This window comes from Triturus cristatus, chromosome 3_2 (assembly GCF_964204655.1).
Source record: "Triturus cristatus chromosome 3_2, aTriCri1.1, whole genome shotgun sequence".
Lineage (NCBI taxonomy): Eukaryota > Metazoa > Chordata > Amphibia > Caudata > Salamandridae > Triturus > Triturus cristatus.
The window spans coordinates 134,681,154-134,706,609 of record NC_140584.1 but is presented as its reverse complement, the minus strand read 5'-3'; the positions used below and the strand labels follow the sequence as shown (position 1 = coordinate 134,706,609).

The 25,456-nt window shown below is 42.3% G+C and overlaps 1 protein-coding gene across 5 annotated transcripts in view; it reads right to left on the bottom strand.

Moving 5' to 3' along the window:
* The window catches only part of TTC12 (tetratricopeptide repeat domain 12), a 220,595-nt gene extending 209,203 nt beyond the window's left edge, over positions 1-11,392 (bottom strand). For 2 of the 5 annotated variants that reach the window (XM_085647350.1, XM_085647352.1), the window contains exon 1: positions 11,261-11,392. The gene's annotated coding sequence lies outside the window, so the exon portion shown is untranslated. The remainder of the gene's footprint in view (positions 1-11,260) is intronic. The other 3 variants (XM_085647351.1, XM_085647353.1, XM_085647354.1) reach the window with 3 other exon arrangements.
* Positions 11,393-25,456: the final 14,064 nt, after the last annotated feature.

Sequence of the window (25,456 nt, the reverse complement as noted above, 5' to 3'; positions counted from 1 at the left end):
TGAAGGCTGCTCTCCACAGCTACCATTAGGATAGCTTTCTTTAAAGGTTGTCTTTTAACCCATCACCATTAGAGTCGAATTGGACTGGTGCAAGGTGTCCCCTATAACTAGTGGACAGCATATGCCAGGCCAACTTCTCACATTCTGCAACTAAAAAGTTAATAAATCCATTCAATTGTGATCTTGTGACCAGGCAGCGATGGGATTCAACACTAAGATAGTGACCGATTTCCTTTAGCAATCATCTGATATATATCAGACATGACATATATCCAGCAACGACACGGCCACACAACCGACGGAGAAGGTGGGTTAGCAATAGGTAAAGCACTCCCACCTGTCCTCCCAAACACCACATCATGGGCCCAAAGGTCAATTACTTTGGAATTACCACCAAACCGGGAGACAGAGACAAAGACATTATCTGAAAGACGTCATCACCAGTCAAATCATACCCTTACTGTCGTAACCAAGCAGGCCAGGATACTAACGGCAGACTGTGTGAAGTGGTGAGAAATCCAAACGAAAGAAGGTAGATTGTGGAATGAAGTTTATTCATGTACTCCACCCATCACACGGAGTATCCCTTACAGTTGAGACCCAAACAGCAACTGACTCGTATCGTTCGAGTCTCACAGAACGGACATATTCAAACACATACAAGAAGGTAACTTATAACAATCGGATGCGCGAGTACCGCATCATGTGAATGATGCATCGCGTGCTTGCCGCGCGATGCATGACCCTTCACATCATGCCGGTACCGAGCGCCAGCTCAAGTAACCACCCCATCACCTTCCCCCTTATAAAAATGAACAGAAGAAAAACATGCAAATACACTTTTTTTATTCTTTTTTTTAGTATCTAATGGACGAATTAAATCTTGCTGGTGCTCTAATCGTACGTCCTCGAGAAGAGCGAAGATAATCCCTCGAAGAATTCTGGATAACAGTAAGGGGAGCACAGGGTGCAGAAGATGGAGAGGGATTAATAACCCTACCAGAAGGTTTAATAACCCTACCAGAAGGTTCTAACCAGTGACTCCAATGAAGATCCTCCTCATCCCTCCCACGCCTGTCCTGCATAATCCCAACTTGGCGTGTGGACACCTTTACCAAATGCCTTTTATTCCACCAGCCTTTTCTATCAATAAACGCAGCCCCCCTACTAACTTTCATAACTTGAACTGGATCATAATAAATAGATTCACCCTTCCTCACACACTTCGGTTTCTTAATAAGAACCCAATCTCCAACCAGGATATCCTCATAGGACCCACTCTTTTTATCAAACTTAGTCTTCATTTGCTCTTGTTTCTTATTCACCCTTTTATGATCTTCATCCATGTTAACCTTTTTCTCCCCAGCAATATTTTGGAGCCAAGTTGGAAATAACATGGAATGTACCTCCCTGCCTCTTAACAAACTAAAAGGAGAAACCCCTGTGGTGCAATGAGGGGAGGTATTATAGCTCCAAACTTTCTGTCTGATGAAATCCTTCACATTAATCCTGGCTGACAAAGCGGTCTGAATCCCTTCTTTAATTATTTTATTACCTCTCTCAACTAGTCCATTCGATGAAGGAGAATACAACGCTACCTTCAATTGCTTAATGTCTAGGTTCTTCAAAAATGTACACATTTTCTCAGACACGAAATGAGTACCATTATCGGTAACTATTATTTTTGGAGAGCCTTCCACTAGAAAAATCCTATTTAAGAATTAAATTGTTGTGTCAGTGTCAGGTGAACTTACGAAATCACAGTTCATCCATTTTGAATAGTAATCAATTAGAAGAATAACGTACTTGTCATCCTGATCCAAAATAGTATAAGGCCCAGAAAAATCAATCCCTACTTTTTCCCAAGAAGAGTGAGGAAATTCAGTAGGATGAAGTGGAACCTTAAGTGTTTGCCAGTGCTTATCAGACAAAAGACACTCAGGACAATCATTCACTGACTTTCTTACTTGACTGTCCAGAGAAGGCCACCAATAGTGTTGTTTGATCCTCATAATAGTCTTGGTAACCCCAAGATGCCCCTGATGAGCTTTGTTTATAATTAACGGTCACAAATTTGTCGGGGGAACAAATTTGTCCCCTCTACGAACAATTCCATTCTCCACAGAAAGTTCCTCAGCTATTTGGGCGAAGGTTCTAAGGTCACCATTGAGACATCTAGGATCAGGCCAATTTTTAGTGGAATCATCCATTACTTTTTGAAGTACTCCATCCTCCCGGCCTGCAGAATTCCAATCATCTTCCGATAAAACTGAACAAAATTCGGAAACAGCGTCTACAACTGTGACACATTCGATGTCATCAGGTACAGACTTGTTGTCATCATCTTTGATCATCGATAATCTGGACAGACAATCAGCGCGGAAATTCTTCCCTCCCTGAATATATTTCACCGCAAAATGATATTCTTGCAATTTGGAAACTAACCGCATTAACCTTGCAGACATTGAAGACAAATTAACTTTCTCAAATATGTAAATAAGTGGTTTGTGATCGGTGAACAGTTCGAACTTCCGCCCCCATATGTACATCTTAAATTTTTGTACGGCCCACACACACGCCGAAGCCTCTCTTTCAATAGTACTATATTGCGGTTCAAACGATTTGAGGGACCTGGACGCAAAGGCTACTGTTTGTTCCTGGCCATTAACTCTTTGTGTGAGGACCGCGCCTAAACAACAGAGGCTCGCGTCCACTGTTAATATTGATATGCAATCATCTCTAAACATGTGTAAGGTTTGTGCAGAAGTAATCATTTTCTTTACGTCGTTGAAGACCTTATCTAGTTCAGGTGACCAATTAAAGCTAGAGCCCTTCCTTAAGAGTAACCTTAAAGGTTATACCATCTGAGCATATGCGGGTACAAACCTGGCATAGTACTCAGCTAGTCCCAAAAATGACCGTAAAGAGTCTTTATCAGATGGGTGTTTAGCATCTGTAATGGCTCTGATCACTGAAAATGTTGGTTTCATTCCATTCTTTGAAACCGTATGGCCCAAATATTCCAGTTCTTGCACCACTAATTTACATTTATCCGAACGGACAGTCATGTTTCTAGATGAAAGAATTGATAAAACTCTAATGTGTTCTTCAAATGATTTTGCAAAAATCAAAATATCGTCTAGGTACGCTTGTACCCCGTTGATTCCATTAAATAGCGTACCCATAAGCTTCTGGAAAACGCTTCCGGCTGACGCCAGGCCAAAAGGAAGACGTAAAAATGTAAAAGCACCGAATGGTGAAATGAAAGTAGTCAATTCTTGGGACACTTTAGCTAAAGGAACCTGGTTGTAAGCAGATCTTAAATCTATCAGGGAAAACCATTCTGCACCACCAAGGTTTGCAAGTAGTTCATGGATCATAGGCAATGGATGACAGTCTATTATAATGTTTTTGTTAAGTGTGCGCAAGTCCGCACAGAGCCTAACCTCGCCATTTTTTTTTCATGCGACCACAATGGGTGCGACCCATTGCGAAGAATCAGTTGATTCAATAATACCATGGTCGCATAAAGACTTTAACGATTCCTTCAATTCCTTCCTCACGCTTAATGGAACCGAGCGTACTTTATGACATACCGGCTGGGCACCAGGTATTAACCTGATGCGGTGTACACAACCTTTCACTGACCCCACTGAACTGCTAAAAACTGACTTCAACTCAGAGATGATTTCATTCATAACCCTAGACACATAATTGATGTCCTCCCATTCAACGTTACACACAGGTAGATCACCTACCTTAATTGGTTCTTCATCCCCTAGTACCAAATACAAGCCCATACGAGCAAGATCCTTCCAACCAATAATATTCTTGCCCTTCTCAGCAACATATATCTTCGTCTTAGTCTGTCTACCTAGACACTGTACCACACCTGGGAAATAACCCAACATATTGATATCTTTTTCCCCAAATGCTTTTGGGTTAACATTGGATATCCACAAATCATTTTCCCCTTTCCATAACTCGTAAAAAGTTGAATCCCTCAATATCGTAATCGGGGAACCTGAATCTGCCATTACCTGTAAGGAAACATTATCAATTATGGCAGAGCATAGGGGACCCTTTATGTGATTCGTTTGATCATCACAATCTAAAGTTACCACAATGTTGTTCAAAGAGTTGGTACAATTATCAACGTCAGAATCAACATAGCTCACATTAAATTGCTTTCTAACATTTCTACACACTCCTTGAAAATGGCCAATGTTTTTACATATAACGCATCGTTTGTTAATGGCTGGGCAATTAGGAGCATTGCCAATGTGGTTTTTAGATCCACATCTATAACAAAACACGTCGTCTCCTTTGAAAGTTTTTTTGTGGTCTGTTCCTAACATTCACTGCGCATAATGTCTTGTCCTTGTCTGACTCAGGGGTTGAAACCATGTTAACTCCGCTCTTAGCGCCATCTATTACTTTCCTGGAAATTGTAGAACGCTCAATGCTTAGAGCCAGATCAATTACTTCAGTTAGCGTTGGATTCTTGCATCCTAGGATTCTTTGTTTAATTTTCCGAGAAGCACAGTTGAAAACAAATTGGTCTCTGATATAATTGTCGGACAACGGCCCAAAATCACATGTAATAGACAAGACTCTGAGTGCAGATATGTATTCTTCTACTTTTTCCTCTTCTTTTTGTTTCCTACTGTAAAAATGATGCCTTTCTAACATTATATTAGGTTCGTCTGAAAATTGTTTTTTTAACCAGGCTACTGCTTCTAAGTACACATTCCATTGACCATCCCCTGCATGAGATGCTGGTGGTGGAATAGGGACATTACTGTCAAAAATTATTTGTGCGGCTTGGCCCAAACACCCAAAGAGAATAGCGAATTTTCTGTCAGGAGAATAACCGACAGCATCAATAGCTACCAAATGGTTTTGGAACAGTCTGAACCATTCGGACCAAATAATCTCAGGGCTGCCAGGTTTGCTGAGAAATGGGGATGGTTGAGTAATTTGAGTAATTTGTTGAACATTAGACATGTTGGGAAAAATATAAATACCTTATAAATGTACGATGCCAAACGATTAGAATGCTTAAATATCACGCTCTATGTAATTCAATGTATAGGAATCAACACATATATTAATACTGTATTTCACCCACCATCAAGAAAAATGCTTACCCAAATTTGATTCAATATACCTATTAACTCTTTTAAAGGTCAAGAATGTTTTAAAACCATACACAAACCAAATATTATAACTTATAACTTTTAAAATGATAACATGTTAACAAAGCAGTATACGATTGAAACTAATATTACTATGAGTTCACATATCAGAATGCATTAATGTTAAGAAATAAACAATATACATATTTGGATAAGTGTGCAGTGTTTTCTTTTGTAGATAATCTAAATATAGATTTCTCACGATTCAAATACAGAATTTAAATGATACAATTGTATATAAGCGTGCACATCACTGAAAAACAAACGACGAGCAGTCAGAGGGCCTGTATTTAAATAATCCAAATATATGCTAGCGTGCGCGTCGCTGAATAATAAACGACGAGCTGTGCAATTGTAATCAGGACACTCTTTCAAGCGTGCGCGTCGCTGAGAAGCAGATCGACGTGCTGGTCAAACTTAATTGAATTGCCACATTTAATCGTGCGCGTCGCTTCAAACATCAAAGAGGTGCTGCCATAATGTATCCAATTTTTAACCAATCGACACGCTGATCAAACTTAACTGAATTGCCACATTCAATCGTGCGCGTCGCTTCTAAACATCAAAGAGGGGCTGCAATAATGTATCCAATTTTTAACCACGGGATCAGCCAAGCGCCGTATGTAAAACCTCTAACCAGCCAATCGGGAGGTGTCTCACTGTACGCTTGGTTAAAGCGTACGAGCCAATGGGACTCCGTGACAATCAAATTCAAAGCGTACCTCTTCCGGGACAAACCCTGATGTACGTGAAATCCGGCTTGAAGATTGCCGAAGCGTAGCAGGAAGAACTTCAGCGTGTGAAATCCGCAGAAATTTAACCCAGTTTCGAAAAGTGTGGGTATGGGTGGAGTCTCCCGATCGTCGCGAAATGAAGTGGTGAGAAATCCAAACGAAAGAAGTTAGATTGTGGAATGAAGTTTATTCATGTACTCCACCCATCACACGGAGTATCCCTTACAGTTGAGACCCAAACAGCAACTGACTCGTATCGTTCGAGTCTCACAGAACGGACATATTCAAACACATACAAGAAGGTAACTTATAACAATCGGATGCGCGAGTACCGCATCATGTGAATGATGCATCGCGCGCTTGCCGCGCGATGCATGACCCTTCACATCATGCCGGTACCGAGCGCCAGCTCAAGTAACCACCACACTGTGTGCTGTAGAAATGGCAAATGCATAACATAACCACATAACACAACTTGCTGCACGAATCTTTCCAGCAGTAAATCTGTGATGTGTCAACGGAACACTGGCATCCGAGGATGATGAGGGCTGAACAACAATAATTAACAAGCATTGGCATAGCCAATAGGTCTTGCTTTTGGGACCTTATAAGTGTTTACCCATGCAACAGTTGATGTTGTTGCACCAAGGATATTGTGCTGCATAACTAAATACTTATAAGGTCCCAAAAGCGAGACCTATTGGCTATGCCAGTGCTTGTTCTCTTTTGCAGGTAATACTGCTTCTCTTAATTGGATAGCCAAAGCTCTTTTTTATGTCTGGAATTTTCCCATTCTATCGAATTCATGATGTTTCTAAGTAAATCTCTAATAAATAATTCAGCTTTTAATTTCAAAACATTTTCCAATGCCATAAGACAAGCATTGAGATAATTCTGCCAAGTTTCCTTTGAGCCTGCATCATATTTCCACTGTGATGTCATAACAGACTGTGACATCAACATCTGCAGAACGTGATGGCACAAAAGCCTGTGACTCTGGATGTCCACAGTGATACTATAATGTCATAACTGGCAGTCACCAGCATCACCTGCCAAAAGTGACATCAGGAAACAGAAGCATCTATGCCTGCGTTGATCTCATGATAGGCTGCAACATCAATAATATCTGTCCGCAGTGGTGTCCCAATAGACTGGCACCTGCCCATAGGGATGGCACAATAGGTTGGAACTTCAACACAGCCTGCTAAGAATTATATATATACACAAGTAGGTTGTGACATGAGTACCGTAAGACCACAATGATGTCACAATAGCCTGCAACATCAACAGCATCTGCCATAAGTGAAGTAATAATAGACTGCTGCACCAAATGTCCCCAATAATATCACAACAGAATCTTGATTTAATTATATGTGAGATCAGTGGGGACTGATTATGTTACTGTCCATTTACTGTAATATCACCATGAGAAGATAATTGGGTCATTGCCCAAGGAGGACCATCTTGTTGCCAGTCGAAATATTAGGGATGCTGATTTTCATGTTTGAATTGTGTGTGTCTTCAATGTGCTTAGATCGTTATTGTGCAACTGATTGAGACTTGACCAAGTCGAGATGGTCTTGATACCAGTCTCCAGTGGCCTTACTGTATATAGATGATGTTTTATTGTGATATCACCACGGGAAGCTGATTTCGATACCACACCATTGGAAATCATTGTTGGAGATAATGTTATTGGTGATGACGCAGACTTTTTATGACACCGTAGTTGTCTGATGAGATTCATGGCAGTGTATTGTGACTTGGCAATAGAAGAATGATCTTAAAGGCAGAGTCAGGTCACTGTGGGCAGCTAAGGGTTAATGTCACTTTGTTACCACGTCGACATGGGGAAACGGCGTTGATGTGCACCTGTTATAAGATAACTGGGGCGTGGTAGTGATTGTCTTGCTACTGTGATGTCACACGAGACATTGACATAAACATCATCTGCTCGTATTGACGAAACAACAAGCTGTGGCATATTCATGATCACCGTTTGTTCACAAGGATATTACAACATGTTGACAGCAAAAGTATGCAATGATGGTGTTGCCACAATAGACTTCGACATAAATATCTTCTGCTCAGAATGATGTGGCAAATACATTAATACCAGCCAAGGATGGTGCACTCTCAAAAGCTTTCACAAAAACAATAGCCTTTGGCAAAATTTACAAAAATGTATTTCATTTGAATATGCAAATGTTGATAAACTGATACATTAGCTTCCAGCTGCCTTCCAGACAAGGTTGGTGCTATAGCACCCATTATGTTAGTCTCCTCGACCAAAGCTGGAGAAACTGTAACACAAACCATATAGCACACATCAGCCTCCAGCACAGAAGAAACCATCAGACGTAAAACAGGAACTTCACAGAATATTAATATCACCAGGTAATTAGAAATATATTTTGCACTTCGCTCTCTCACACCATCGCCTCCTCCATCACACTGCAAGGTGACTCTCCCCAAGACGAGATAAGAATATATCTCTGTTTACTCGCGTACAACACTCAAACGTTTCCAACATAAGACCACAGCATATTCAACACTGTCAACTACGCACTCACCCACAGAGAGGCATGCTACTGTAACGAAAACGAACACCAGCACCTCTAAACGGGGAATGAAGTCTTACATACAATAGCTGCGACATTACTGAGGGCTACAGAAGGATGAGAAATAAACTGTGACATCATTCTCATCATACACATAAAGCGCTACAATGGAATTAATTGTCTGTTGTCGATTTTCCCTGAATATATATTTTCCTCGCGAAACTGGAAGCAACAAATCAGTCTGAAACTCTCAGGATGAGGCAAAAATAGGTATAACACTAGCAGAAGCATAAGACACTCGCATGAGACAAGCAAAAGGGCATCATATCAACACTAAGCTGCCAACCGTGTTACATACCTGCATGAGACTGACAGTAATTGTTGTATTCTCGTAGGACACAAGAAGTGTTCAATATCTGCATGACATTGGCAGGAAATGTGTGCCAGTTAAAGACTGTAAGCAAAAGCCACATGCCCGTAGCAGGAAGGGTTAAACGAGCATGGGATGGCAGATGGTTTGAGTGCCAGGAAGGTTACATAGCGCCATGAACCTGACACGGCGAATTAGGAACCTGCATGAAACTGGTAGGATGAGACTGGCAAGAAAGGTTAATAATACTCGTCTGAGACTGGCAAGACATGTAATGTACCTGTATGATAATGACAGGCACTGTTATGTGCCGGTATGCCATCAGGGTGAAGTACTCAGTACTACATCAGGTCAGCATGGGCGCTACGTCACTGTTTTAGACTGGCACGAAAATGATCCATAGCTGTGTAAGACTGGCATGGTGAGTGGGAAATGTGCCCACATGTAAAAGAATGGCCCCAGAGTTACATACGCGTAAGAGACACACAGGGGTGAATGCTAGCAGGAGATAGGCGAGTACCTATATGACACTAGCAAGAGAGCTCACATGCCTGAATGGCAAGGCAGTAGGGTATGCTAATACTCCACTCGAGGAACTGTAGTATACTCAATGAAATCGACTGATAGCGCGGGCTACATGAGACAGGCAATGCTGTTAGTGTACGTAGATATCATAAAATATGTGGGACTGGGAGAGGATGTGGTCTGACGCTAGATTGCCGACTTTGGAGCTGGGAAACCAAGGTTCGAGCCTCGGGGTGGCGTCCACATCCTGTGATTCTGGGCAAATCACTTAATCTCGTGCCTACCAACAAAATGAACGTGGCCATGTGTAACGTAGCCGGTGCTCATGTGAAGCGCTCCAATACCTTCGAGTGACTAAACTAAAATTCCTGTACGAGAAGTACAGTGTTGTTACCATGTTGTTACCGCTGTTTGGACTAGACTTACGTGACAAACAGCTGCAGGACTGAGATATGGAATTTTAAATACTTGCATGAGACGTATCTGTAAAAGACTGACTGCAAACAATAAATACCTGTACGAGATTGGAGTCACTCTATCCCAAACTTTGCAACACGACACCCCTGGGCCCTACAGATGCAGGCCACTTTCAAACAGACACATATCCAGGTTACTAGATGTAAACAAAGAAATGTGCCAATAAGTGAGTCCCCCTTCTCCCGGCAACACCCTTCCTCCACCGCACTCCTTTGCAACTGACATGGTTCAATGGAAATGTAAATTAGTCCATAAAAGATTAAAACAGCTATCAAAATGCACGTGTACTAGACGCATTGACTAACCCAAGTGCTACTATATTCGTTGTATCAACAAAACTCTCAAAGGGCTGTTTTTTAAATGGCTTTGTTTTCTTCCTGCTAGCCCTTTTCAAAATATTGTCTTGATCTCAATACATGTTTTTCTTTCAGACATAACTAGAACACCCGTCCACACTGACTTTATGTAAGCCAGCATTAAAAAAATATTACATATATTTTAAATACTTCGCCATTTTTGTATGTTACAAAAAATTCTCAAGCCTAAAAGGCAAATTCAAGTTTGTGAAATGTACTTCAGACAAACAAACACCTTACATAGGTGCACATAATTTCATCCATCAGAACCCCCCCCCCCCCCCTCCCCCCCACACGCACACACACAAGACAAAAGTGCCTACGCGGTGGAAATAATTTAAAATATTCCGTTTTGAAAATAATAGCGTCTTTTTATACATGGATTGGTTCCAACTTTTAGCCTTTTCACGGGGAAGTACATAACCGATGACAGCATCTGATACTCGTTTTTCAACCTTAGAAGGATAAAAGCCTGAATCAGCCCTAGAGACCAGAACCAGTTACCAGCACATTACAAAAAGATTTCAGCAGAGCACTGAAGTTGCTGGACAGCTGTGCCAGATTACAATAGCTTGCTCATTTTTCTGCCACAGGGTAAATCTATATGTAATAAGCAGGGACGTATTCACTCACTTTAGAACTCTGTACCAAGCTCTGACACCACCAGCTACCACCCTGGCACTTTCCATACTTGCATATTTCAGTCTGTATTTACAACGTTAGAAGTGAAACCTTAAACTCCCAAATGCAAAGTGCGCATAGTTAAAAATCTAGGACTGGCTGAAGGAATCACATTGCACGGCGGTACATTCAGTTCCAAATTTGCGGTCCCCTATTACTTTCTTATTTTTGCAATCATTTTCTAATATTAAGTTGCGTTTCGGAATTTAATTTCAGTTTGTGGCACTAAAGGGGCCGCCCTCTTATGAGGGTCCCCTGCGGGGACTGTCGGTCAGCCCGCATTTCTAACACGCCAGCAAGAAAAGGGACTGCACACACAAGCCCTCCCCAACTTCTTTTCTTCACTGCGTGCTCCTACCTTCTTTCACTCCCCCATCAGATGGCTTATTCCTAACCAACAGCAGCATCAATGTCTTACACTCTCAGCTGCTACACAGCTCCATGGAAACAGAAAGCTTCGGAGCAGGCACGAAAGTTCCGGGTGTCTGTGCTTCCGGATTAACGAGTAAACTCGACAGGACTGCCGTTCCCGCAGACGCACTGCTCTTGGCCGCCCCCTGGGAGCGTGGAGGACATATGGCCTCGTGTCAAGTGCAGCTGCTCGATGTCCGAAAGAACATTTTCTTTTATTTTTTAATGCAGACATATAGAGCGCGAACTAAAGCGCTTTACATGAGCACCAGTTAAATTACACAAGTACACGTACGGGGAGATTATGTAATTGCCCAGAATCACTGAATGTGGGCGCGACCCCGAGGATCGAACCTTGGTTTCCAGCACCAAAGTCGGCTATCTAACCGTCAGACCACATCCTTTGGTGAGAGCATCCTGTGAGTGGCAGAATAAACAAGCATTGTGAAAGCTAATAGGTCCAGCGTTTTCTCCAGGCTTTTGGCTTTGTCACTTTTCTTGTTTTTGTTTTGCATAAATAGCGCGAACTCGACCCGAAGGTATTGGAGCGCTTAACATGAGCACCGTATTTACATTACACATTCAGGCATGGGGAAATTAAGTGATTTGCCCAGAATCACAGGATGCGGACACAACTTGGAGGCTCGAACTCTGGTTTCCTGCACCAAAGTCGGCAGTTTAGCCGATTGACCACATCTTCGCCCCTGCTTGTTTTATTTAGCCACTGTTTCTATAAAACGTTACTGTTGGGGAACATGCTGAGCCTTCAACCATGAAAAAAATATTGTCTAAAAGAAAATAAATTTGGTTTTCAAAAAGTGCACATTGCCATTGTGGCTCCTGCTAACGCATAATACCTGGGCCCCTTTTTCCTTGCTACCTGTAATGGAAGATTCTAAGTGCCTGCGGACTAAAAGGAGTTAAGAACAACTACAATTTAACAATTACAGCGTAACCCATTTGGCCACACAGTAAAAGTTTGAGTCGGAAGATGCGATTAATATGGATTCATTACAAATTCAAAGCCAGTGAAGCAAAACGCTATCTGAGGTGTGATATTTCTATAGTGATAATCAGAGATGAGCAGGAGACACAATGTAGTTGAAAAGAAATCCTTTAATAGAAGCACCCGCAATCTAATCAACCACTGCAGGATCAAAGAACAGCAGGCAACTGACTCTTGCCTGAGATTCCATGACCCATGCAATGCTTAATGTAATCATAGTTCTAAATAGGAATGCCTTATACATTACAAGCAATCTGTATGAGAGAAACATAAATTACAATGAACAAAATGCTGAACACTCACAAGATGTAAATGCTACAGCCAGACTGATATTCGCAAGTCTCAGTATTATATTGTAACAATATAGGATTACTACAGACCGGCCAAAATGACAAATTAAGTTTAGCCGTAGCACCATAAAACATAGAAGAAATTCCATGATCGCAATGCAGAATATTAAAAATAAGATTTGATGATAAGTATGCGATTTGAGGTCCTCTTGACTGTTATGCTTGACAAAAATCAAAAACTCTTAATCTAAATCTACTTTAACACTGCATGAGGAATCAAGAAACCCCTAATTAGATCCATTAAAGGAGAAAGGTATCAGCATACCAGAACCTCTGTAGCTGTTCTCTAATGGAAAGGAAAATTGTATACCATGAAGCCACACAACACAGATGTCGGAAAGACGGCTGTACCTTTCAAAGTCTATAAAGGAATCTGAATCTAGCTGAAGTGTGACCTCCAATTAAACCTCCCAAAAGAATCTCCATTAACCCTCTATCACATGTCTCATTATTTTCCACCTTCAGACAGTAAATCTTGGCAATTGCACTTGAATCTCCTTTCCTTTGGTCAGCACATCAGAAGGTCTTTGGATTCCTCCTGTCTCCCAACTCCGTACAAACAGTAGTCCTTCCTTTGTTCGATAAGGCTTCTCATCCTTGCCAAAAGATACTTTTTTCAAGCCTTTATATCTATGTTGCCCAATGTGCCTTTTCTATTCATAAGATCACACAACAGCACCTGCAGATGAGAGAAAAACATTGCATTATGAGCAAACATTCATGGTGAAGGTTAAACATTAAGAAATCCAAATGCTTAGGGCCCTTGGTCTGGTTAACGTGGCAAGCATCTCAATACATGTTTAAATGCATGATTATAGATGTGTATACAGTAAAATATAGATGCAGAGTTGTATTCAAATGAATACATGATTATATATGAGCTTACAATATTATTCAAACCACTCAAATGCAGATATATTTAGGAACTGCAATTCGATGTTACCATAATGAAAACATTAGTTATGCACACACAAATGTCAAGATAACACAGTTAATGCACTTTATGTACTGTTAGTCCACCACATCACATTAATAAGGTTACATCGCACGAGTACATGAGGCCATGTATAATATATATGTATATATTTGAGGCCTGGTCAAACATGAAAGGGTGGAGACAAAATTACACTGCTCTATTCCTGGCATTGAAGGGACGGCATTGGGGGTGGATGTGCGGTAAAAGAGATAAATGCCTTCATTCACAGTGAAGATACCTAGTTGATGTTGTGGGCAGACACATTTTCCCATTGTGTATTCTGTACTGAGCGGGAAAAAATGTAACTGGCACAACAAAAGACCAACGAATGAAGAGGGCTGCATGAAGGGTGTCTTACATCACCATGTAGTGGCTGGCAGAGTGGAACTTTCAAATACAACTGGAGCTCATGTATTCAGCCATGTTCGACATGAAGCACGTAATCAGCCAACGCACATAGGATGTCAGTCTCTGACTGGGCATTGGTTATGGACCGAGATTGTATCTTTGGCTCCTGCCTGGGTGATGGGTCCCCTCTGCTTTTTGAAATAGTTGTGGACTCATGGTTTCTTTTCAGGCATTCCTACATTTGGTAGCTGTTGGAAATTACCATTGTTTGAGTAGTGTACCCCCAGGTGTTTTCTGTGACTGATTTTGCTGGCTGTAGAACTCTTTATAATTTACCCCTGCTAGCCAGTGGTAAGGTGCCTGTGCTCCCTTCCCTAAATGATGAAATTGGCATACCCCTGATTGGCTTATTTAACCTACCTATAAGCCCCTAAAATATGTTGCAAAAGTGTATCCAGGGCCTGTATTTTAAATGTCACAAGTGGCCTGCAAGACCCATTGTGTAATGCCTCTGTACACTTACTTGATTGCAGGCCTCCCATGTGCCACTTGGCTGTGCAGTTTTAAACTGCAAGTGTTACCTGTCAAAATAACCTTGGAAAGGCCTACAACCTCCTTTTAAATATTAGTAAATTACCCCTAAGTAGCTCTTCCTGCCACAAGGCCTGGTGCATGGTATTTAAAAATAGGACATGTAAAAAAGTTATGCTAAACATATCCTTACTAAGAAAATAGGTCCAGAAACCTATCTTCCCTGTAGCAGGTTTGGTTGCTCCATAGTAAAGCATTGGGATACAATATTACATTTAATAATACTATCTCCTGCTAGAAAATGTAGTAAGTTCCCTTTTGGGCCCACTTTGCTTCTCCCTTAGTTTAGAGTTTTCTGCCTCTGTTTTTCATGGTCAGATATAATACATATGTTTTCGCGACATCGTTCTGGGAATACGCTGTACATGTTGCTTGTTATTTAGGGACTCTTCTTTTGATTCAGTCTGCACATCTTGTACAAGGATGCTCCGAATACATAACATAGTGTACTGCTTTTCTCTGCTCTTTCAGCAACAGCTCCAAAAGTTAGTCATAACATGGTCGAACAGCTGCATCTTCAACACAGTAGTTTTTACCATATAAGCTGTGCCTCATCCCCTATGAGGCTAGAGAAGAGGATTCCAACAGACAGGACTGATCTGGTACGACAGCAGTGCCTGACATACAGCCCTGAAAAAACGAAGTTTACACTCATGATGCAGACCACCTAACTAAATACTCCATTTACGGGTTCTGAGGGCACTCTCAGAGATTGCAAAGATATCCCTGTGCTCATACAGTGAGGGTAGATGCAGCCAGAGTTACAGTTTGCAATGGTTGGGATGTTGGTTCTGCATATCCCGTTAGTAATGCTAATTGTTTAATTTAGTTGCATCTGCCTAATGATTGCAGCACATTTGCTTCACAATAGACTACAATGGTTTTAATAAATGTATTGTAAACTTCCTTCATGTCTTTCTTGTACTTATCATGTGCATGCAGGAGTGAGTTCCCTTGGGAACTAGAGGGTCATGTTCGAGGTTGCCAAAATCACCTGTTACTCTGGGAAGGATAGGAGTTCAGGTGACGCACTGTTAGCTAGCTAGTATTTGGGCAGAAATGTACTGATGTTGTAGATAGACTCAGTCCCTACACTTTGACGTCCTGTCGTCCTGTCGTCCTAGTACACAGTTTTGCTTTGCCAGCAGAATCCGTCCAACAGAAAGAACTATACATTTCGTTTTTGAACTTATTGATGTATTTATTACACGCCCAATTCATTGGTGGTCGGATTTCTAATAAATATTTTTGAAAGTGTACTTTTGGAAAGTTTGCTTTTTCCAGGCCTAAAAACTCTAGATATCCATGTGCATGAGCTTAAATTGATACCCAGGAGCTGAATAGATCCCTTGATGAGGTGAGAACTTGATCACAGAGCTGAGACAAAAGTGTGCAGAGGTATTCTCTTCCTCTCGCAGAATGACCACGTGGACTCTGCCCTGGAACTTAATAAATTTCAAGTAGGCCTATCCAGTCACAAGCAAATGTTAGCTAACACCTGGGCAGGGCTCTTCTATTGTCCCTCCAGCCCGATAGGATTCAATCCCAATGGGAGAGGAGCTGCCCCCAGAAATTGGTTAGAATGACCACAGAGGACGGATTGCTCATTTTCCTGGCACACCTCTGGGATGAGCAAACTTGCTCTGCACAAAAGGAGAAGGGTTTAACTATCTTGGATTTAGGCAGAGAGGGACACTGTGGGATCGTGCGCATCAGAGCACATAGGAAGTGCTACAACATTGGGTAGGGTTGCAACTATGCACTTTTTCCCTTTTGGTTAGGGAGAAGCCAGGAGTCCCCCCCTACTCACAGGTTGGTGCCAGACATATATGTGACACACACAGTACCCAAATGAGCACAGTTTTCTGGACCTGTGGAAGAACAGAAGAGATCTGGACCTGTTCTCTGAGATGCGAGAAGAGCCTAGAAGACTGGGCCTGTGCCCTCTCTTGTACCCAGGGCAAAGAGGTGGACTATAAGGGTCACCAAGCTAACCTCCTGTTCAAGCTATAGGGAGACAATAAGAGACAACAGGTCTTTTCTGAAACTGCCCAGCTGACCAGTTCCAACTGGACCTGCCCTGGACCCTGCTGCTGGCCTCGGCTGGAAAAAGTTGTGAAGCCCCCCCCTCCGAGTGCTTTCCCCAAGGTCCTTGATCCTTGGCTGATGTCAAAGTGTAGATCTCCGAAAGACCAGGACCAACCTGTCAAGCCAGCGAAGGTGCATTGCTGCTGGGCCAGAAATTCAGGTTGCTCCTGCGTGGAGCTTTTCTGCAGTAGCAAATACAATTTAAAAGGAACTCACAGAGAAGGCATCCAGCCTTGTGGATCCCTCTTCAGCTACAGCCTTCAGTCTTGCCCCACTGGAAGAATGCAAGCTCGAAAAAAGTGACTATGTCTTAAGATAGAAATTTTCACTAGGCAAAAGCGCCAAAAGTATCCGACTTGCGAGGGCCCTCCTTGGGTTTGAAATTCTAATTTCTCCCGCTCCCACAAAAATCAACAGCATCACCTAGACCTCTGTCAGCGGATATCTGTAATTTCACCCATAAATGGCACTAGAAATCGGAAAGTCAGCAGTCTAGGTTCTGCTCCCAACCTGTAATGGGAAGAGAAGAAGGAGCAGGTGTGTCAAGAAGGAAAGAGCCAAGCTAAGACGTGAGGAGACCAGCTCCTCATAAGTTGGCCCATGTACCACGCTAAGGACAAATAAATAAAGGCTATGCACTTTTGAGGCATTGTGTTGCACATGAGAATGCGGGAAAAAACACAGGCGATGAAGGAACCACTTCTGCAAGCAGCAGGAGACAAGTAAACACTGCACAGCACCTTCGCGAGCAAAACTGAGGACTCGGCGTGACTCGCACAGTAAGATAATCAGTCAACGATACTGTGAGAAACAGTGCAATGATATCAGTTAGTCTGCCACCAGCAATTTGTATGTGGCGCTTGTCTCCACACATCATGCACGTTGTCCAAGAAATGCTCCAAATACCTGAAGGCTGCGAACTGTGTAGCATACAGCAGGAAACACCAGAGCCACACAATACTCATGTCACCAGTGCAGCATCCATCTTCAAGTTAGGTGATCCCATAGAAAAGCCATAGAAGTCTAAGGGATGGTCGTCTTGAAGTCAGGTGTTCCAGGAAACCCTATTAAAAGTTTATGGGCGGCCATCCGGGAGTCATGCGCCCAAGTAAACCCCATCAAAGTCTAAGGGGTGGCCATTATGAAGTCAGGCATGCACTGTAAACATGTGGGAACCCCATTAGAAACCAGGCAAACCCACAACAACTGACACCCACAACTCGTAGAAGCCAAACAATGCCTTTAACTGCAAAATAAACTGCTACAAGGCTAAACCAAAGCAAAAGAGAGGAAGAGAAATGTCAATGGAGACACAAACAGGAAGAGGGTGAGCACCATACCTCCCAGCCCCTGACCAGTCACTCCTCTCATCAGGAAAAATAATGGGCCTAAAATGGAAGGAATGGATAGATGAATTTGAGGAATTCACTGAAGCCTCTGGTAATAAATATGAGAAACACATATAGCCATAATAAAGAACCTCACAGGAAAAGAGATACTCAAGAATTACCAGCTGCCCAAACACAGACCGGCTCATCAGTGTGTGCAGCATTGGACGTGAAATTTCTAACAAAGAAAAACATCATCAATGAGTGCTACATGTTCAATCTTGCATTGCACAAAAAAGGAGAATCAATGGGTCATTGCAGTACAAGGCTGTGTTGGTGGGTCAAATGTTGCAAATTCAGCCAATTTTCAGATGAAGACGAGATATGCATATGCATCAGAGAGGGATGTCTGTCAGAATCGCTGTGATGTCGATTATTGCGAAAGAGCTACACACAAGACAAAATCGAAGAACTGACACGACGGAACGATCATGCTGAAGCACAAGCAAAGAGGATTAAAGAAGGAAAACAGGAAAAAGAGAACAGGCATTCTAGCGACAAACTCAGCCCAAGAACAGAATCAGTAAGAAATCGCTTGCGGAATAAGAGATCAGAAGATTGACCCTATCGGAGCGACAAACAATACAACAACAAAAAAGGAAAATAATTCTATTGCTGTAGCAAAGCATACCCTCATGATGGCACATGTCCCGGGATGGGAAAAGAATGCCGCAAATGTGGGAAGGATATCTATTTTGAAAAAATGTGTAAGGGATCACAGAATATGACAACCAGACACTCACATGATTGCAAAACCAGACACCATGCATGTGCAGTAAGGAATACCAGAAGCGCAATAAGATCCCACACATCACAAACAAAGACCCGGATAAAATGGTCAACATCCCGGCCATCAGCAGAAAGCTCCAACTCATCCACAGTTTCTGTTGAGAGCGATGACTATCTGCTAATTGTAGCTAAAGAGGAAGAAGGCAAGAACACGCGTCCATGCATCCAAATCACCATGGGTGAGCACTGCACCAATTTCATCCTAGACAGAGGGGCATCACTGAACTATATCTGTGCAGCAGAATACATGAAGATGAAACCAAAAACCAATGCTGCATCCAGCCAAATTGCAAGTGTTAACATGCGTGGCAAAGAAACCACTACTATATCTAGGAAAATTCACAACCACGTTGACATATAAAGACCAAACCACAGGGTCAGAAATACATTTAGTGGATGACTCAGGGCCAACAGAATGTCTATTCAGCCTACACATGGTGAAAGTATTTAAACAAATTGAAGTCCCATACATGGTGGATGATATTCGATCCCCAGTGAGCCAGAGGCCAAAACTGTTTACAGAACTGAGGAAAATGAAAGACTTTACTTTGAAGGTACATATTAGTGATTAAGTCAAGCCTGTACCTCATCACCACAAGAATACCATCTCTTGTATAGAAAGCAGAAGAACATGAAATACAAGAACTGCTAAAAGCCAACATCATAGAGCGAATGCAAAGATCATGGGTGTCGCCACTAGTGCTTGTCCTCAAGCGTAACTTAGAAGGGCAAGTTCGTCTATGTGTGGGCATGAGAATACCTAACACCGCGATCCGATCAGAGTGACACCCAGATCAACACCTCTCGGACATGATCGAGCTCCTAAAGGGGCTTGCATATTCTCTAAACTAGACTTTAACAAAGGATGCCACTAGCTGGAACTACACAAAGACTCTAGATACATGCACTTTGGCTTATTTCGAAAGAACAGCTCAGCTTTGGAGGGTCGTCAGCAGCCGGAATCTTTCACAAGTTCATCAGATGCATAATCAGTCCCATAGTTAATACACTGAACTAAAATAACAACATCCTGATATACAGAACAACGGTAGAAGAACATGACAGAGCATTGGAACAAATATGTTGAGCAGTTCAAACAGCCAGCTTGAAACTTAATCCATCCAAGTGCAATTTCACAAGACTCAACTGTGCATCATAAAAGGATCGTGCACTGTCAGAGCGCACCCCGATGGCACCCCTCTGGAGAAGGAAAGGAGTAATTTGGACCCCCAGATATCCCCTTGCAGCCAGGTACAGTTACTCACTGCACCCACCTGCATGGGATCCTTAACCTCTCTTAAAAGTCCAGGCGGGTTGCCACCTGCACAGTGAAAAATGGAGCGGCTTTTAGGCAGCCATTTGAATGCGCTGCCCCCAGGGCAGCACGAGTTTGTGGCTGCCATGAGGGCAGAACATTCTTCATAAATGGACACACTTTCTCTATTTGTGCATGGCACATCTATTTAAAGGTCTTTTTTGTCCTTGTTGACTCAATCGCCCCAACTCTCTCCGAGTTGAGTCTGCTAGAGTGGCTTTGCGTGGTTCATCACAAAGTTCAGATATTCCTCAGCGGGGGGAGGCGTGCTTTTTTTTGGGTAGTGAATGACAAGAGATATAATCCACTGGGTTGTTGTCTATCCAGAGTCAATGTCAGATGGAATAAGAGTATTCTTACAAGCGGATTCCCCAGCGTTCTATTCTCAGCTGCATCTTTGCTCTGGAATTTCTGAAGATCGTCAATAGTGTTTGATGATCTATTATTATACTGAAATGTTTTCCAAACACGAAGATGTGATAATGCTCTAAAGCCCATACTACAGCTTTCCTTCTCTGCTTAGGAGTATGATTATTCAATGACCGACAGACTGCAAATTGCATATGAAACTGTGTCTCTCCTCATTGTGTCGATATTGAGCTAAAATCAGTCTTAGGCCCACAGGATTTGTGTCCAATGATATGGAGCCCTATTCAGCCACTGCCTGCCACCTTGCCCCAATGAGATTTTTGACTTCCATTTCAGAGACTAGAACATCTTCACTGGTTGCTCATAACAAAAATAGTTATTTTTAAAGCCCAAATTATTGTACACTGATCCATTCAAGGAAAGATCCCCTATTTTGTGGCCTCCAAATTCCATCTTCATTATCCACAGTACACCCTGTGATCCACTGGTCAGTTTATGTTGGATATTCCTAAAACTAGATTGGTAAAGTTTGACAACAGAGCTTTCTCTGTAGCTGTTGCAATGAAATGAAACAAGCTTCCAGCTCCTCTCTGCGCTATCTCCTCCCTATCTATCTTTTGTAAGTTGCTCAAGAGTTTTTGGCCAAACATTTAAAATTAATGTGTTTTCTGTAAGTTATTTTGCCATGTTCCTTAATTGCGCCAAGAAACTTCAGAGAACAAGTGCTCCATAAACAATAACCTAACCTAACATACATAACGTAACATAGCCTAACACATAGAGTGTGCAACTACAGTCCAAAAATAATAGTACGGCGGCTCGGAATCATTGGTGATGATCTGCTACTGTTCTGGTGAATTACAGAATATCATTACTGATGGCGAGAGAGCCTTAGAGTCCTGACAGTGCCTCGCATATGATGTACTAACAACATTTGATGCTGAGGAGATGCCAAAGCTCACTCATTTATTTCTTGGATGTTCCACATATGCAAATAGTGTGATGATGTACCTGCTACTGAGATCCAGGGGTAATTGAAGGGACCCTGAGTAGAGGTCCAGCTTCAAGAACCATTGCACCCCATTGAGGTAAACAAGAATATTGTCTATTTTATGGTTTAAATCTTTTTATTAAAATATATTGTCTATTTTAGGGGTGAGATAGTGTTTTCATTTGATGGCCTTGTTGGAGAGCATTATGTTAAAGCAGATACTGGCCACTACTGATTGCTTTAGTTTTGTTCTCACCATCGTAGGTGATACTGATATTTTCCAGATCAACTCCATGCTTTCAAGTTTCTCTAGCTCCTGTTACATCAGAAGTATTTAGCGGAAAATAATCCTATGGGTCTATATGAAGTCTGACAGTCCTGTATTTGAGACAGCCAAATCCTTGAAAGAGTTGCTCAAACTCTCTGAGGATGTTGTCAATGTTGAAATCGCTTACATGTCTTGCAAAGAATATTAGCCCTGATCTTGGGTGATGTAGCTGATGAGTTTTCCAGATTCTTTCTTGGTCAAACAGAACTGGGTTTTAATAATTCTGTTGTTCTGAAGTATTTGTGTCAAGAACTATACCCCTTAATCACTACATAGATTGGACATTAGAGATGACTCCAGATGTAGCAGATGTGGGGCCAGTGAGGCTGGATTCTCAAACATAAATTGGTAGGGGCCCACTGTGGCCAACCTCTGGGTGGAGACACTGGAGACCCTCACAGGCATTATTAGGTACACGATTCAAACAACCCACTCATCACTCTATTGAACTAAACAAAAGATACCTCCTCTGAAGTGAGGACATTTACAGCATTAGCTTTGCTGCTTGCAAAGTGTGGCGAAACACTGGGGCTGGGGTTCATCACCCAAAATCAAAGACTGGTTAATAGATGTTATATATTATTGGGAACTGATTCCAATCCAATCCAGGCTGAAGGATATATGGGGACCCTAAAGATTTACCTCCTGCAGCATGATGGTGATGCTTCTGGGGCTATTGAGGACCTAGTACCAATGGTGTCTCCACAAAGTAGCTGAAAGATTGGTGACACAGGACCACCAACCCTCTGGGAAAGTATCAGCTCAATGTGAATATATCAAGGAATCTGATGCCAATAAGGGAGGTATCATAGCCTTGCACAGAGTACAGAAAGGGCTGATGTTACGGGAATGATGGAGGTAGTGAGTGCATGCGATTCTAAATAACGAGATAAAGATTGATGTAATATAGACTATTATAAATTTTTGTTTGAGGAGAACATAATGTTATTGTTTAAAATGATTTTAAATAAGTATTTGTGTCAAGACTGTCTCAGCTAGGGGGATATGTGCTCGTTCACCTTATGTATACATCCTTGTTTTAGTGGGGAAAAATTGAGTAAAGGTATTTACTGGCCATCACATTGACAGATGCATCTGACTCCATAATCACTGTGACCAGGAGCCCATCTATTTGCACCTTTCACATAAGAAATTGTCTTTTCCTTTCTTGAGAGTCCTTGGCATACATAATGCGTAATATGGTCACCTCCTCGTCATCTAAATCACTACTGATGGTCGAGGCTGAGGAAGACCCAGTCCATGATTCTGGTCTTAGTAATATGTTTTCTAGGTACGCTGGATTTAACCTATGCTTCCTCTGCGGCTACTCCTGCAGGAACATGTGATGTGGTACCACAATCTGAGCAGGTCTTTCATGTGCCAGGCTCACCTGTGGAGGATGAACAGCCACTCTACAGGCTCACATTGGTTCTTGGTTAGTTCTAAGCCGCTCATAATAGCTCACAAAAAAAGTGCTTTTTTCTATCTGTGGCATCATCAGCCTTCACTTATGGGAGACTTGCTCTCCAGCAAAATGGAGCAGTAGAAAGTGTCTCACAGCGTCACCAGTATCACAAACAGCTCAGACATAATTGTTCAGTCTGGCCGCCCATGTCTTCCACCATGGCGCAACAGCCAAAGGGTCCACCAGTTCACTAAACAGTGGGAGAGCTGCTACTGATGAGCGTATATTGGGCCATTTGGGCTGCTGGAGCTGGTAGATTCAAAATAAGACTAGGTGAAAACATAAATAGTCCTGTCAGGTTTTAAGGTGTTTCCTGAAATCTGATGTTAGCAATGTATCTACTATGGAGGGCGAACGAATTCCATATCTTAATAGCCTAAATACCTCTTATTAAGTGTCAGACAGTGGCCAGAAATCACGATTTGAAATGTGATTCTTCTGCTGCCTCGGCGCCTAGAAGCAATTTAATATTGCAGTGTGCTGTTTATAAGCAAAGTAAACATGAAAAATTCGCTACTTTCAGTGGTGGCTGGCTGCGGACGTAGTGGGGGCGGTCAGGGCAGAGGGGACATGGAGCAGGCGGGACAAAATATGGTAAAACAAAAAGCAAAACACTTACCTCCTTGTGTGTGCCCAGGTCGCCTCTGTCTCTTCTTCCTCATTGCTGAAGAGTCCGGAAGCACACAGGCTCCCTGAGCCAATAATAACGCTGCAATGCAGCGTTGTGATTGGTCTGAGCACCATCATTTGGCGCTTAGACTGGAACAGGAAGCCTGTGCATGTTCTCCACCCAGGTCTGTAATGAAGGCTGGGTGGGGAACTAACAAAGAGCGCAGGTCTGTTTGGCCAGCCCGAGACGGCCAGCCAAGCAGTCCTGTGCACTCAGTGTGCACAGTCCACTTCTACTCTCTGAGCCACCAGCCCAGCCCCGCCCCGCCCTAACCCAGCCCCGCAGAAACGAGAAATAAAATGATAATAACACATTTCCCTTTTCCACTGCTCTGAGAGCAATGGGGCGACGCTCCTTCGCCTTAATGGACGAGCCGCTCCTGGCTATTTTGTAATTCTAAAGGGCTGATATATGAATCAGTGCGGGCATACTTTGCCAAACTAAACTCTGGTAAAAGTTAACTAATCCCTATTCCGTAGCAGCAGCACGTCTTCAGTGCATCTTTCCTTTTGTCCGCTTAATTATCTGCACTTACATTTGCACATAGAAACTTATTTGAGTTTGGTGTGAGAACTGCCGTGAGATTAGTCATTTCCCTAATCGACACAGACAAAAGACAAATTGGTGATTATGGACATCCTGTTTAAATCATACTATAAACAAACAGTCATTTCTGCCTACGCATATGGTGTTCTAACTGCACAGTGGCGTGTATCACCTAATCAATACAAATGCGGAAGAAACTCCGATCGATGTTCTACTGGGGCCTGCTCCTAAAACTGGAATGATTTCTTTCATTTGATAGCATCAACCATCAAGTATATAAGATTGTGTGCCATGCATTTAGTGATAATATCCACAATTCAGCAAATGGAGAACAACGTTTAAAACAAGCATAATGACATAAACGCTGTATTGTGTTTCGGGAAGTGCAGAATTTCATAAAATGAGAAATAATGGAGAACAACATTTTAAAGCAGGCAAAATAATATAATACTTTACTGTGCTTCAGGAAAAGCAAGAGTAAATGTAGTCTTTTGTATGAAAGGTTCAGTACATGGCATGGATCTAACATAAGTGACAACAAGTTTTGCCAGCAATGTTTTAAGTTGTAAAGAGTAATTCTTGATTTTTGGCGTCCCAGATGACCACCAGTTTAATGCAGGCCTTACACATAGACTGGAGGCAGGGTACCTGCAATCTGCTTTAGTTATAAGAAATCCGAATCAAAACCTTGATAATAATGGAGCAGAGAGATAAACCTGCTTTGCTAGGTCATGCTAAGACTCCTGAGTGAGTCAATCTTACCCCGAGGTACTGATAACAGTGTTCTCTCCTATGACAGGGCTCCTGGACTCATGCTGGCCACACCAAACCAATCACTGGACTTTCCAGCTGCATTCCATGCTTGACTACACCCAGAAATTATCTCCACCGATCTAGGGGTTGAAAGCATCAAAAAACAAGCA